At 40.6% G+C, this 15,993-nt stretch overlaps 1 long non-coding RNA gene across 1 annotated transcript; it reads right to left on the reverse strand.

Annotated features, from left to right (window-relative positions):
* Positions 1 to 1,285: 1,285 nt before the first annotated feature.
* On the reverse strand, positions 1,286 to 8,071 carry LOC132659737 (uncharacterized). The gene is made up of 2 exons (XR_009600489.1): positions 6,509 to 8,071; positions 1,286 to 5,603 (listed from the first exon to the last, which is right to left on the reverse strand). It is a non-coding gene; the product is annotated as an uncharacterized LOC132659737 (long non-coding RNA).
* Between the last annotated feature and the right edge of the window lie 7,922 nt (positions 8,072 to 15,993).

Consider the following 15,993-nt stretch of genomic DNA (forward strand, 5'->3'; position numbering starts at 1 on the left):
CGCAAAATAAATACTAGGTATCACTACTGTCTCCACAAAAACTGGACTTCCAAGTCAGGTCCACTCCCCTGGATTGGGAGTCCAGAGGGAGGCGTGTCCACTTAGGGCGTGCTCTATATGCTCTAATCCAGACATGTTCTTTCTCTGAGATCCAGCTGTGGCTTTCTCTCTGGCGTGGCGCCATGGGGAACAGGTCTATCTGGTGTCCCCTTGGGCTGCTACTGTCAGCCTCCGGTGTTTCAGAATCGTAGTATGTGGGTGGTGCCCTCTGAGAGGCACCCCCTTTATTGGGGTGGCTGGCACCCCTCTCCATGCCCTTCCCCCATCCTGGAGTGACCTCCTAGAGACAAGCACCTGAACCTGAACAGAAGCTCCACGAGATGAGAACCTGGCCAGTCAGGTTCACTCTGTACGCACAGCCCTACAACAATACCTGTCCGTGAAGAGGTGCTCGATAAGTACTACTAAGTGGAAGGATGAATGAGATATTAGAGTTGCTCTCCAGGATACACTTCCTTATATCTTGCTATTTAGGCAAAAAAAGGAGCATTTTTCTGCCACATCTGGGTTAGTCCCATTGAATCACACTCCTTTTGGTGAGAAAGGTGAAAAAGAAAAGCAATCAACACAGGGAATGCTTTCCTTTCTGCGGCCCCGGGGTGGGGAGGCATGATCTTCATCTAAACACCCCAATGCTATATTGTCATTTGTTTCTCCTTTGCTCAGATTAAAGACTTCTCTCACCCTTTGCTACTGAAATTTGGTTCATTTTCCACATAAATAATTATCAAGAACTTCTATCCCCACTCTCTGGCATTTTTCATTTGGTAGAGACTTTTGGGTTCAGGCTCTCATGGAAAAATAAAATCAGACCCCAAGCAAGGGCAAATCAATTTAAAAAATCTTATCTAAGATTTGTATTGATACACAACAATGCAGGAAACATAAGAGACATGGGTTCAATCCCTGGGTAGGGAAGATCCCCTGGAGGAGGGCATGGCAACCCACTCCAGGATTCTTGCCTGGAGAATCCCATGGACAGTGGAGCCTGGCAGGCTATAATCCATAGGATTGCAAATAGTTGGACACCATTGAAGTGGCTTAGCATGCACGCACATAATGGGACCAGAGCCCCCAGGAATTTGCAGCAGCTACGCTACTCCACCCTCTCCCTGAGTTAGTCCCACAAGAGAATGAATTCTGAACTGCAGTCTGTGGGAACCACCCTCTTCCAGAATTAAGAGGGCCTTTAAACTTGAATGGGAAAAATGTTTGTAGTACCCTCTGGGTAAAATTCACCATTTCCTTTAATTATGAATGGGGCAACAAAACACTGTATGTTTATAGCTGTATTGTTAGCAGTCTATCACAAATATTTCCACATCACTTTGTTGCAGATGCAATCAATTTTCATTACTCAGGATAGTTACGTTCTATAGTCACCTTGGATGCTGAATTAGCAAATGCTGAACCACTGGTCCTAGGGGAAATACAGGATTACATACTTGTGAGAATCTGGTCACAGGATCATGGTCAATCAATATATAATCTTTTTTTAATGTATGGTTTTTCTTTAAAGACACCTTTTTAAATTTATAGTTGATTGACTGACATTGAACTCACAGCCAACAGCCCTAGAGCTCACATCTGAATGAAGCTTAATTACCCATCTGTTTTCTTCATAAGACACATCTTGGTCTTCTGCACTTAAGCACACGATGTAGCACTTGGGCTCTGCACTCAGGGACCATTTTAAACAGTGGAATCACCGACAGAAAGCATAAACGTGACCAAAATGAGGCAGTAAACACATTGTAGAAAGGACTCTTGTTTTCATTGTGAGAACTGAAGCAAGAAGTCAAAGTCCTGCCTTTTTCGATCTCAGCATGGGAACATGCAGGTTAGGTGATGGAAACTTCTCACTGCTTGAATGACCACAAAAGTGTCGCGAGTATTAGCCAGTATGTGAATTTACAGATCCAGAATTTGTGAATAATGAGGAATGACCATATCTTGAAATATCATTTATGGCCATCAGTACTTTGAAACACCGGTTGTTATTAGATCCACTGTAAAAGAAGCACATATGGGAAGAATGAGTACATGCATATTGCAAGGCTGAGTCCCTTCACTGTTCATCTGAAACTACCACAACATTGTGAATCGGCTATACCCCGATAATTGACGCCCATTTTAAAATATTTCAAAATATTTTTAGTACTGTGATACTTTCATTTCGATATGAAGGGTTTCTTTCTGTAATCCTTTGTGTTTGCAATTAAAACTGTTATTCTGAGACGGGATCTCCAGCTTCCCCAGCCTGCCAAGGGGCTGCATGATACACAGAAAGTTGTATGTTCTGGGATGTTCTGCTTTGAGAAGGAAGAACTCCACAGTCTAAAATGTCTGGGAGCACAGAATTTATCTGCTTCCTGGGAAGTCACAGGGTGAAAGTTCTACAGTAAAAAGCTCTGTTTAGCTCATCATTTACCCAAATTTTTACCTAGAGCTCCTTCTCCCCAAAGGAGAGCTATTAACACTCTGTGGTCATCATGCTCTACAGAAACACCTTGGAAGATGCTGTTAAAAGGAATTAACTTCTAACACACTCACCAGCAGTATCAATAGAGAATTTCCCAGGTATATTTCGACTAGAACCCCCACTCCTCATCTCTTGAGTAAAGCAGGATGTCTTTGGAATTCCTCTCATTGCAACAAAAGCTTTCCTGGTAGAACTAAAAATGACTAAGGCAGCACTTCTAGGCCCTGAGACAAATGTATAGATTTTCTGATAAATGAATGCCTCAATATGCTATTAACATGTCAGTTTTCTTCCTAAATCTGAGTACAGAATCTGTGTTTGCTTAGTAGGATGAACTCCTCAAATCTGATCTGGTAGAGGGTCTAGCATAAATATTCATATAAGCCAGGGCTCTTTTAATCTGGTCCTTTGCTTGGGGTAAAGGAGTTGGGGGTGGGTTTAAAAGCTTGCTTTAAAAGCTTGTTTCTGGGTCACTTCTTAAAACTACAGTACCAAAAAATAAGAGCCTCATCATCATGAATCTGTCATTAAAGAGGATTAAACTTTTGAAGCTCTTGGATGGATAGAAACGGAGAGGAGAAATAAAGAGAACACAATGAGGTTTGCTAAGGATTTCTTTGGGCATTGTGCTCCTGGCTGGCTGCTTTGTTTATACTTAATTACGTGGACCATTTATAGGAACTCTTTCAGCCTCAGAGCGCTACAAATGTAACTCACGGGTTCACAAAGCTGCAGTCAATAAACTGCAGCAGAAAGATGGGCGAGTGAGCGCACCAAGGGCTTCTGTGGCGGCCCATGCTCAAAGCAGCTTCCAACCCGGGAGACTTTCAGTCTACCCCTGAGGACTCTACCCTCTGAGATGCACACTTGGCACAGGATCAGAAAAAAGACCGAGGTGTTAGTATTTTCACAGTGATCTCCACACTGTACCTGTGCAAACATCAGCCTGAGCCTGAACATTGAGCGAGGCTGCTAAGGTAAGTGGAGACTCCAGGCTCATATAACTCCGTGATAAGGACAAAACACCATTCTGCTGTCTCCTGGAGCTGCGGGACACATCAAAACACAACCAGCGCGAATTTCAGGAAGCAACAGGTTTTGGAATCACTTGTCTGGGTTTGAATCTTAATTTAAGATTCTGGCCCCTCAGTTACTTCTCTTCTGAATGAGAGCATTAACACCTGTTTCCCAGCATTATTGAGAACATTAAGGACAAGAGCAGATGCATACAGAGGGCAATGTGACATTCTCAATGTGACAGTCTCTAACGACGGTCTCTAGGACCTGAGTCATGTTTCCCAAAAAGAGACAGGATATGCGCTCATCCTGCCTGGCCAATCATGTAACGCCAGCTACTCCTGTAACTGAGACAAAGAACCGCCTGTATATAAGCCGCATACTCCTTTGTTGGGGGCTCTTGTCGGATTCCCTTGTGTGGGATGAGACTTGAGCCCTAGCGTGCTAGAGATAAACTCCCTTCTTGTTTTTGCATTACTGTGGTGGACTTGCTCTCTCGGTCGGTTCGGAGATACGGGCTCGGAGCATAACAGTATTATCTCACTTAATCCTTACAATGATATAAGGTAGGTCTGCTATGATTATCCATTGTTTTAGAGAGGGAAACAGAAACAGAGGGTAATTAAGTAACTAGATGGAGATTGCACAGCTCATATATGATGAATCAGGACTCTGAAGCCAGACCATCTGGCTCCAGGCTCCGTGCTGTTAGCCACGAGGTAAGTCCACCTTTATTGTGAAAGACAATGCTTGTACAACATGGCGAGTGGTTGATCAACACTTGCTCTCATTGTCTCTCTAGCCAGGGTGTGGTTTGGCCACCACACAGGCTGGAGTCTGCTTTGTCTTATGGAGGAAGCCAGAACTCATCAACAGACACAGCCTGGGCCTCTACAGGCTCACTCTTTTCCTGCCTGTTTCTTTTAGCCTATATCCCAGCCACAGGGAATTTGTCACTACAAGCACAGGCAGTGGGTAAGTCTCCACCAGCTGCCCTCCCTGCCACTCCTTCCACAGAGACGTAACCCCTATCCCCACCACTGCAAGCCAGCCCAGCCCAGAGGAGGAGGTGCAGGCGGGCCGGCCACACTCAGGCCTAACACTATGGAGGACAAGCTACCACTTTTACCTCTCAGGCCTCAGAATCACCTTGCATGGTTGAGGTTATGCTGCTACGCGGGAGGCCCTGGGGGATGAGACACCATGCGGAAGAGAGAGGTCACAGGGAGAAGATCCAAGGTGCCCCAGCCCACACCAAGGCCTCACAGGTGTGAAAGAGGATTTCCTGGACTTCCTAGACCAGCCCTCCACCAGCTGGATGCAGCTGGACAGGCATTCCCAGGCAAGACTGCATGGAGCCCAGCCAACCCACAGAATCTTGGGATATCTTTTCATTTCAAGCCTCTGAGTTTTCCAGGGGGCTGTTCTACAGCAACAGTGAAGCGAACTCAGGCCAAGCCCTCTCGCAGTTCCATGTCTTTCAATCCGCTCTCTCCTCAGCCTTCCGGCCTTTTTCTCACTGCAACACTCCTGCTTGTTCTTCAAGATCCAGCTCACCTTGTCTTTGTCACGGATGGGAAGATACAGAACAGACACACAGTCTGCCAGAAGGCATAATTACTCTAGGACAAGGTTCAGTTGCTTATGAGTGAAGCCCCAAAGAATAATGCTTTAAAAAGAGAGAAGGTTAGGGGAATTCTCTGGTGGTCCAGTGGCTAAGACTCCATGCTACCAACGCAGGGGGCCCAGGTTCATTCCCTGGTTAGGGAACTGGATCCCACATGCCACAACCAAGACCCAGTGCAGCTAAATAAATTTTTAAAATATACAAAAAAGAGCCAGGATGTCCAATCCCTGCATCTGCTAAAAGAAAGAAGGTTATTTCTCACATAAATGACTTGCAGTGGTAGGTGGCACCAGGCTGGAACGAGACTCTTGTGTTGCCAGGTGCCCAGACTCCTTCTCTATTTTCACTGCCATCTTCAGCATGTAGCTTCCACTCAGTTCAGAAAGGTTTCCTGAGCAGCTGCTGCCTGAACTGCTCCTGGGCCAGCGGGAAGAAGGGTGAGAAGAGGATCAGCCACATCTCCTCTCTGGAAGATAACTTCTACTCATAGCTTAGTATGCCAAGCGTTAGTCACATGACCACCCAGCTCTAAAGACAGCTAAAAGCTAAAAATTCCATCTAGCCAAGTGTGCAACTGAAAATAAGGAGTTTACTATCAGGAGAGAAGGGAAGATGGATATAGGAAAATTAGCAGTCTCAACTCAGGGTAAATTAGAACCCTCTGGAAGGCAACTAAGCACTGCCGGTAACCCACATGTCAATTACCTCCATCCCCTGCTACTCGAAATATGGTTCTCAGACCAGCATCATCAGCATCAACCAGAAGCCTGTTAAAAATGCAAGATCTTGGGCCACCTGCTAATGATTCGTAATTGAATTATAACTATTCTTAGATGATTTATTTGCATACTTGAAATAGTTTGGGAAGCAGTGACCTAGAACAGCAGTTTTCAACCCTGGTTGTATGTCAGAATCACCTGGGGAACTTTCTAAAGCCTCCTGAAGCTTGGGTCCCACCTACAGAGCCTCTCATTTAATTGCTCTGGGTGAAATCCAGGAGTTTGTGATTCTGAAAACCTCCTGCTAGTGATTCTAATGTATAACCAAGTTTGGCAAATGATGGCTCTAGGCTATTTGGGGGAAAGAATTTGTCTCCTGAGTAACTCCTGAGTCACCCTGGCTTCAGCCTCTTATCTGCCTCTCTGAAAATTTGTTTGGGGCCTCTGCTCTCTTGCTCCCACTTCACCCCCACTCTCTTCATTTTGGCTTGTCTGTGCTCACTCAGCGGTTGGAAGTAATGCAGGGGTTACACTGTAGCGCAGCATAGCAGGGACATAAAACTGCACACATCCCACCCCGCCTTGCAACAACACCCTCGCCACCTGGAAATCCTCCACTGGTCCCCTGCTCCAGGCTCACCGGCCACCTAGCATCTTGGTCAGTTCTCAGCTCCTCCCTTGAGGTTCTCAGCTCCCTGTTTGAGGTATTCCTGGAAATGTATCAATTTTTACTTCATTGTGCAGAGCAAATTATTTCTCCTCTCTTCATCTTACTCCTCTGAGGTCTGTCTTTTCACATTACAGGATTCATTAGGGGAGATTACCAAAAAATCTACTTTGAAGAGAAAGAATGCCACTCCCTTGGGAGACAGAAGTGGCTGTGGAAGATGGTGTTTGGAATAATAACAGTAAATAATTCTTCTTTACTTTCATGCATTTCAAAATCATTTAGAATCCATACTAGAAATACTGACACATTTATAAATGTACTTCTTTAAAAGTAAAATGTTTTATAAGGCAAAAATATACCATAAGTGGGCTTCCCAGGTGGCGCTAGTGCAAAGAAACTGCCCGCCAATGCAGGAGACATAAGAGACGCAGGTTCAATCCCTGGGTCGGGAAGATTTCCTGGAAGAGGGCATGGCAACCCACTCCAGTATTCTTTCCTAGAGAATCCCATGGACAGAGGAGCCTGACAGGCTATTGTCCATAGGGTCGCAAAGAGTCCAACACAACTGAAGCAACTTAGCACACACACATACCACAAGTAGAGTCAAAAGACAAATGGAAAAATGTAGGTGAGGGAATTCAATTCATTTCACAAAGAGCTAGTCATCTTCCCAACATATGAAGAATTCTTAAAAATAGAGAAGGAAAAAGATAATTCAAATTTGAACTTGGCAGAGAATGAGTGGAAAAGTTTACAGAAGGATCAAATGCCCCTTATGCAGAGGAAAATAGGAAAGTATGTTCAACTTCGATCATAATTGGATAAATACAAAATGAAACTGCCCTGAGAGACTTCTGGTTTCTGGTCTGGCATATAATGAGTTTGTAAGTTGTCACTCCATCCTAATAACAAGTAAAAAGCCGAACAAACTAAAAACCTCTTAGATCTATCAGAAAATTGAGGTCACAGAGCAAACCACTCCACCCAAAGTTGGAGAGACAGGCAGATACAGAGAATCACATCTTACAACAAGGAAGCTAGTACAGAGTACATCGTGTCTGGATTTCAACAAAAAATTAGAAGACATAATTAAGGCAAAAACAAAAAGAAACCCACAGTTTAAAAAGACAGAGCAAGCATCATGCAAAATTCAGATATGACAAGAATGTTGAAATTACCAAACTGGAAATTTAAAATAGCTGTAATTTTAAAATAAAGGCTAAAGAAAAAAAGATGGGGAACAAAAGAACAGAATATATAAGAACTGTAAGGCAAGTATAAAAGGTATAATATACATATAATAGGAATACCAGGAGAAGAAAGAGAAAAAAAAGAAGAAATATTTGAAACAATAATGACTAAGAAAGAAAAGAAAGAAAGTGAAGTCACTCAGTCGTGTCTGACTTTTGTGACCCATGGACTGTAGCCTACCAGGTTCTTCCAGGCAAGAGTACTGGAGTGGGTTGCCATTTCCTTCTCCAGAGGATCTTCCCAACCTGGGGATCAAACCTGGGTCTCCCACATTGCAGGCAGACGCTTTACTATCTGAGCCACCAGGGAAGCCCAGTGACTAAGAATTTACCCTAAATTAATGTCAGACATCAAAGCTCAGATCTAAGAATCTCAGAGTATACCAAATAGGATAAATGCCCTGTTTAAAAAGCTACAGAGAGTCACATCATTTTCAAATTGCAGAAAATAGGAGATAAAAAATTCTGAAAGAAGACAGTGGAAAATGACAGCAAATGGTATTGGAATAACTGGATACCCACATGCAAAAAAATGAATCTAGACACAAACCTTACACAGTCACAAAAATTAATTCAAAATGGGTCATAGATCTAAACATAAAACACAAAACTATAAAGCATAACATAGGAGAAAACCTGGATGATCGTGCATTTGACAAGACTTTTTAGATTCAACACCAAAGACACAATCCATGAAAAAAACCACTGATAAGCTGGACTTCATTAAAATTTAAAATGTTTGCTCAATGACACTGTCAAGAGAATTAGAATACATGTTATAGACTGGAGGAAACTATTTACAAAATATATATCTGATACAGGACTGTGATCCAAAATATACAAATAATTCTTAAAACTTGACAATAAGAAAAAAATTTTTAAATGAACCAAAAATCTAAACATTTCAATTAAGAAGATACCCAAATTGTAAGTGAGCATACGAAAAGATTCTCAACAACATATGTCATTAGGGAACAGCAAATTAAAACAACATGTTATCATCAAAAACCTAAAGGACAAAAATCCAAAATACTGACAACACCCAATGTTGGTGAGGACGTGGAGTAACAGGAACTCTCATTCATCCCTGCTGCTGGGAATATGAAATAATACAGCTATATGAGAAGACAGGCAGTTTCTTACAAAACTAAACAACCAAACATACTCTATGATACAATCCAGCAAGCACACTTCTTGGCATTTTCCCAGAAGAGTTGAAAACAGGTCCACACAAGAACTCGCACATGGATGTTTATAGCAACTTTATTCATCATTGCCAGAACTTGGAAACAATCAAGATGTCCTACAGTAGATGAATAGATAAATTAGCTGTGTGATACAACCAAACAATGGAATATTATTCAGTGCTTTAAAAAATGAGCTATTGAGCCATGAAGAGACATGGAAGAAACTTCAATGTATTTTACTAAGTGAAAGAAGCTAATCTGAAAAGGATACATATTGGAATTCCCTAGCAGTCCAGTGGTTGGACATCAAAGTTCAGATCTAAGAATCTCAGAGTACACCAAATAGGATAAATGCCCTGCCAAAAAAGCTACACAGAAGCTTTAGGATTCTGTGGTTTAACTGCCAGTGCCCAGGTTCAATCCCTGGTTGGGGAACCAAGATCTCACAAGCCAAAAAAAAAGAAAGAAACAAGAGAAAAAGGGTATGTATTATATGATACCAGCTATATCACATTTTGGAAAGCGCAGCCTGCTGACTATAGTTAATAATACTACATTGTATACTTGAAGTTGTTATAAGAGTAGATCTTAAAAGTCCTCATCACAAGAAAAAACTGTAACTAGATATGGTGATAGATGTTAACTAGACTTACTGTGGTCTATATATCACCTACGATATATACATATATGAATCATATTGTAAACTGAAACTAATATGATTTTATATGTAATTATAACTCAGTAAAAATATATGTAATAAAGCCCTAAGTATATTCTTAATTGAAATAATTAGAAATGTTCTTCTTTCTGCCCTTTTCATTTTTATTTTGTTTAATAATATATATTTTCAATTTTAACTTTTTAATATTTATTATTATTAGAGGATAATTGCTTTACAATATTGTGTTGGTTCATTTTAACCACTTTTAAGTGTATAATTCAGTGGCAATAAGTACATTCATGATGTCTGCAACCATCACTACTATCCATTTCTAGGAAATTTTTCATCATCCCAAACTCAAACTCTGTACTAATTGAACAATAAATCCCCATTTCCTCCTTCCCCTAGTCCCAGTAACCTTCATTCTACTTTTTGTCTCAGAATTTGCCTATGCTAGGTACCTTATTATAACCATGCAGTATTTGTCCTTCTGTGTCTGGCTTATTTCACTTAGCATCATGTTTTCTTTTTTTTTTTTAAGTTTTTTATTTTTTAAATTTTAAAATCTTTAATTCTTACATGCTTAGAAAAAATAAAATAATAATTCTTACATGCGTTCCCAAACATGAACCCACCTCCCTCCCCATAACGTCTCTCTGGGTCATCCCCATGCACCAGCCCCAAGCATGCTGTATCCTGCGTCAGACATAGACTAGCGATTCAATTCTTACATGATAGTATACATGTTAGAATGCCATTCTCCCAAATCATCCCACCCTCTCCCTCTCCCTCTGAGTCCAAAAGTCCGTTATACACATCTGTGTCTCTTTCCCTGTCTTGCATACAGGGTTGTCATTGCCATCTTCCTAAATTCCATATATATGTGTTAGTATACTGTATTGGTGTTTTTCTTTCTGGCTTACTTCACTCTGTATAATCGGCTCCAGTTTCATCCATCTCATCAGAACTGATTCAAATGAATTCTTTTTAACAGCTGAGTAATACTCCATTGTGTATATGTACCACAGCTTCCTTATCCATTCATCTGCTGATGGACATCTAGGTTGTTTCCATGTCCTGGCTATTATAAACAGTGCTGTGATGAACATTGGGGTACATGTGTCTCTTTCCATTCTGGTTTCCTTGGTGTGTATGCCCAGCAGTGGGATTGCTATTTGCAATTTTTTAAGGAATCTCCACACTGTTCTCCATAGTGGCTGTACTAGTTTGCATTCCCACCAACAGTGTAAGAGGGTTCCCTTTTCTCCACACCCTCTCCAGCATTTATTGCTTGCAGATTTTTGGATCGCAGCCATTCTGACTGGTGTGAAGTGGTACCTCATTGTGGTTTTGATTTGCATTTCTCTAATAATGAGTGATGTTGAGCATCTTTTCATGTGTTTGTTAGCCATCCGTATGTCTTCTTTGGAGAAATGTCTATTTAGTTCTTTGGCCCATTTTTTGATTGGGTCATTTATTTTTCTGGAATTGAGCTGCATAAGTTGCTTGTATATTTTTGAGATTAGTTGTTTGTCAGTTGCTTCATTTGCTATTATTTTCTCCCATTCTGAAGGCTGTCTTTTCACCTTGCTTATAGTTTCCTTTGTTGTGCAGAAGCTTTTAATTTTAATTAGATCCCATTTGTTTATTTTTGCTTTTATTTCCAGAATTCTGGGAGGTGGATCATAGAGGATCCTGCTGTGATTTATGTCTGAGAGTGTTTTGCCTATGTTCTCCTCTAGGAGTTTTATAGTTTCTGATCTTACATTTAGATCTTTAATCCATTTTGAGTTTATTTTTGTGTGCGGTGTTAGGAAGTGATCTAGTTTCATTCTTTTACAAGTGGTTGACCAGTTTTCCCAGCACCACTTGTTAAAGAGATTGTCTTTACTCCATTGTATATTCTTGCCTCCTTTGTCAAAGATAAGGTGTCCATATGTGTGTGGATTTATCTCTGGGCTTTCTATTTTGTTCCATTGATCTAACTTAGCATCATGTTTTCAAGGTTCATCCATGTTATATCATTATCAGAATTTTATCCTTTTTAGAGCTAAAAATATTCAGCCTGTATGCACGTGCCACATTTTGCTAGTCTGTTCATCTGCTGATGTACACTTGGGTTGCTTCCACCTTTTGGTTATTGCGAATAATACTGCTAGGAACATTGGCCTACTAGTATCTGTCTGAGTCTCTGTTTTCAATACTTTTGAGTATATTCTTTGGAGTGGAGAATTTCTGGATCATATGATAATTCTGTATTTAACTTTTTGAGGAGCCACTGAACTATTTTTCACTGTAACTGCAATAGCAATAATTTACATTTCTTCCAGCAGGGCACAAAGCTTCCAATTTCTCCACATCTTCAACCAACACTTGTTAATTTCCATTTTTTTTGTTTTAAATAACAGCCATCCAAACATGTTTGAAGTTGTGTCCTATTGTAGTGGGTCAGCTTTATCGAGAAATAATTGACAAATAAAATTGTAATATATTTTAAATACAACATAAAAAAACAATAAAGTACGTGATTTGTGCGCTTCGTTGTATGTAAATTTTTTTAACTTTATTTTACTTTACAATACTGTATTGGTTTTGCCATACATCAACGTGAATCCGCCACGGGTGTACATGAGTTCCCAATCCTGAACCCCCTTCCCACCTCCCTCCCCATACCATCTCTCTGGGTCATCCCACTGCACCAGCCCCAAGCATCCTGTATCCTGCATCAAACCTAGACTGGCGATTCATTTCTTACATGATATTATACATGTTTCAATGCCATTCTCCCAAATCATCCCACCCTCTCCCTCTCCCACAGAGTCCAAAAGTCTGTTCCATACATCGTTGTATGTAAATTTTACGGACTGGCTGGAAGCTAGTGAATCCACTGATACCTGTAACTGCTATTAATCTTTATAGAAATGTCAAGGAGGATTTTTTAATACCTTAAGGATAACATATAGTTATATGTACATCTATCGATGAATCATTTTTCTAACAAATCTTGAGAGTCTATAAAAGGTCACTGGAAGAATCCATTCAAATATTTCACAGTTAATTGTGAATTGTAATATTTTTACAGGCATATAAAGAGTTTTTTGTGTTTATGCAATTGCTAAGCTATTGATTTAATTATAAGAAAGAAATATTAGAAGAAAAAAAAAGACTGCAAGCTCCTAAACTTTAGAGTATAAATGGGATCATAACTTGGAAGAAGGAAAGACGTAAGGGAAAAGAGAAAAAGGATAATTAGGATGCAAAAAAAATAAAACATGGCTCATGAATTACCTTGAAAGCATAATTTTAAAACACAATTATCTTAATTCATTCCCATCCTGAGAAAAGGTACAGAATAAAGCCAAACTTCCTCCCTGGCCAGCTGACAACTTTATTAAGCCAAATGACTTCTAGCAGTCCCCATTCAAAGAAGCAGAATCCCTTTATGGGAGGCCAGGCTGGTGAAACATTTGCCAAAGAAAAGTGCAAGGCATTAATTACATCCTGGGTTATATTGCAGATGATGTCAAAGCTGAGTAGCTGTGTGGACCAAGACCACAAGGGAAATGTCTAATCACTGGAAAATCTGACATTTGCAGCTTTGACTGTTTGCTTTTCAGTGCTGCAGCCCTGTTTGCTTCCCAGCCAAACAAGGCTGCTCCTTGAAGATGCCAGAGAGGGGCTTTACTTCTCTCCATCATGGTGGAATAGTTCACTGGGCCATCATATTCTCTGTCACAGACTCCAAATAAAATAAAGATTAGCACAAAATATGGGTGGAAAACTCAAAATTGGCAAGGAAGCTAAAGCATTTTAGAATATTCAAAATTTTTAGTAACTGTGGGAGACAATGCAACATTTTGCCTTTTGGAGTAAAGCCAAAATTTGACAACGTTGACTCTGCTGTGTGATCTGGGGAAAGTTATTTAATCACTCTGACCCTCCGATTCCTGGGTCTCAGATTCTTGCATTTAATATTGCATTAAATTAAATTAAATTGCATTCTCAGATTCTTGCAGTTAACATAGAACATCTTTGAGATTTAAATGAAATAGCACATGGAAAACACCTAATAAAACTCCACAACACTTGTATCTACATTCCTCAAATCCACAAATAACCAAAAGCTTTACCTAACTTATTGGGGAGCGAAAGCTGACCTGACCCGAGGCCATTTAGTCTTCATCCCATTTAATGAGAACATTCATGTTTCTCTGCAGAAGTATTACTGTTCTGAGTAGGGGGTGTTGCCCTAGACCCTTCTGGAGTATTATATAATATGTGGTTTACACACCAGATTAACTTTATAAATTCAAAATATTCTGAATCCCAAAGCACATCTGGCGCTAAGAATTTCAGAAATGGGATTGTGAACCTATCTGACATCTTCATTTTATTAGTACTTTATAGAGTCCCTATTCCTACGTCATGGCACAGCAAGACCTTCTATGTATGGATTTAACTTATGTTGAAAGACTTTGTATGAGCTGATTGTGGTTGCTTTATGTGAGTGGATTCTATTACATAAGTGCTTCCCTGATGCACTCAGATGGTAAAGAATCTGCCTGCAATGCAGGAGACCCAGGTTTGATCCCTAGGTTGGGAAGATCCCCTGGAGGAAGGCATAGCAATCCACTCCAGTATTCTTGACTGGAGAATCCTCAGGGACAGAGGAGCCTGGTAGGTTACAGTCCACAGAGTGGCAAAGAGTCAGACACGACTGAGAACTAAGCACATCTATGTATGATATAAGTGAGGATGGGGTCATGTTCAAGAGCGAAGCAGTTTCTGAGCACAGGCTTCTGCTACCTCCAGACAGCCCTTGAGTATCCAGGGTACAGCTTTAAGGAGGAAAAGTTAGGTCACTCCTGTTCAGAAGACACCACTGAACAAATGAGGGGATCAAGAAAGAGAAAACAAGATGACCATACTTTTGGCTCAAGTCTGCCAGGAAAGCTGAGAAAACAGACCAGCAACTTGCACTCTGCCTCCCAATTGAGGAGCAAACAGCTCAATTAGAGAGATCACCTGATGAGCTAGTAAGTGCATTAAAAGTACAGCTTCTGAGCAAGTTTTCATATTAAATGGCTGGTTTACAAAGCAGCAGATGGCAAGAAAATGAAAATGTTGAAAGATCTGACTTGTAGAAATTGGTTTTTAAAAGTTGTATAAATTAAATATAAAGTGTGAGCACAGTTACAGGAAATAAGTCGCTTTCCATTCATCTCAGCCTGCTTAATTCTTTGGCATAAATTGTTCTGAAGATGTTATACACTTACACTCATTTTAACTGAATTAATAATAAAGGCCTTAATTTGGTTAACAGTTTAGGTAACCAGTCTCTAAAATGTCTCTCGGATACAGTTTGAAAGGATGCCAAACCAACTTGGCAAAACCTATCAGAGAAGTATGGGCGCCATCCTCTGGTGAAACTCAAAGCTACAAATGTATTCGTGTACCACTTTCAGCTGCTACAAATTCAATCCTTAGACTGAAAGAGGTTATATGATTAAGTCAGTGTTACTTCCTCCAGTGCTGAACTCCTTCCAAAATTTCTATAATCAACTCTGTAAATTCACTCTAATAAACTGAGATATTGTCATGTTTGAAAGTGAAAGTGTTAGTCACTCAGTCATATCGACTCATTGAGACCTCATGGACTGTAGCCCACCAGGCTCCTCTGCCCATGGGATTTCCCAGGCAAGAATACTGGTATGGCTTGCCATTTCCTTCTCCAGGGGATCTTCCCCACCCATGGATCAAACCCAGGTCTCCTGCATTGCAGGCAGATTCTTTACTGTCCAAGCCACTAGGAAAGCTCTATTGTTATATATACATTACAAGAAAACATACATAAAAAAGCTTTATAAGGAACTATTTTATAAGACTCAAAATACATGCTCACGTGTATATACTTGCAGGTTCCCAACATTCAAATACTTTTAATCCTTTCACTCCACCTCAGAAAACTTCAAAAAGTATTTGCGTGTATCAAGTAAATAATAAAGACATAAATATTTTGAGTCATCTTTCTTAGCATTCAAGTGTTGCCTTTGGGTTAGATGTGAGAATTACAGAGGTTTGGAAAATTGTGGCAGTCATGGAAATAAACAAAGGCTACCCAAATGAGAAACAGGCAAAGACAATTTACTCAAGAATTGCTATAGCAAAGGAGTCAGCCACCATCTTTCACTTGTGTTGGCTGAGACTCAAAGACAGACTGAGGAGTGGGAAAGTTTTATGGTGGGAAAAGGGGAAGGCTTCAGGAGTGCCCTGATTCGAGGTGGCTGGCATGGGGAAGCTTTGGCAGGCAAGCTAGAAGC

Source organism: Ovis aries, chromosome 4 (assembly GCF_016772045.2).
Source record: "Ovis aries strain OAR_USU_Benz2616 breed Rambouillet chromosome 4, ARS-UI_Ramb_v3.0, whole genome shotgun sequence".
In the NCBI taxonomy this organism is placed as follows: Eukaryota; Metazoa; Chordata; class Mammalia; order Artiodactyla; family Bovidae; genus Ovis; species Ovis aries.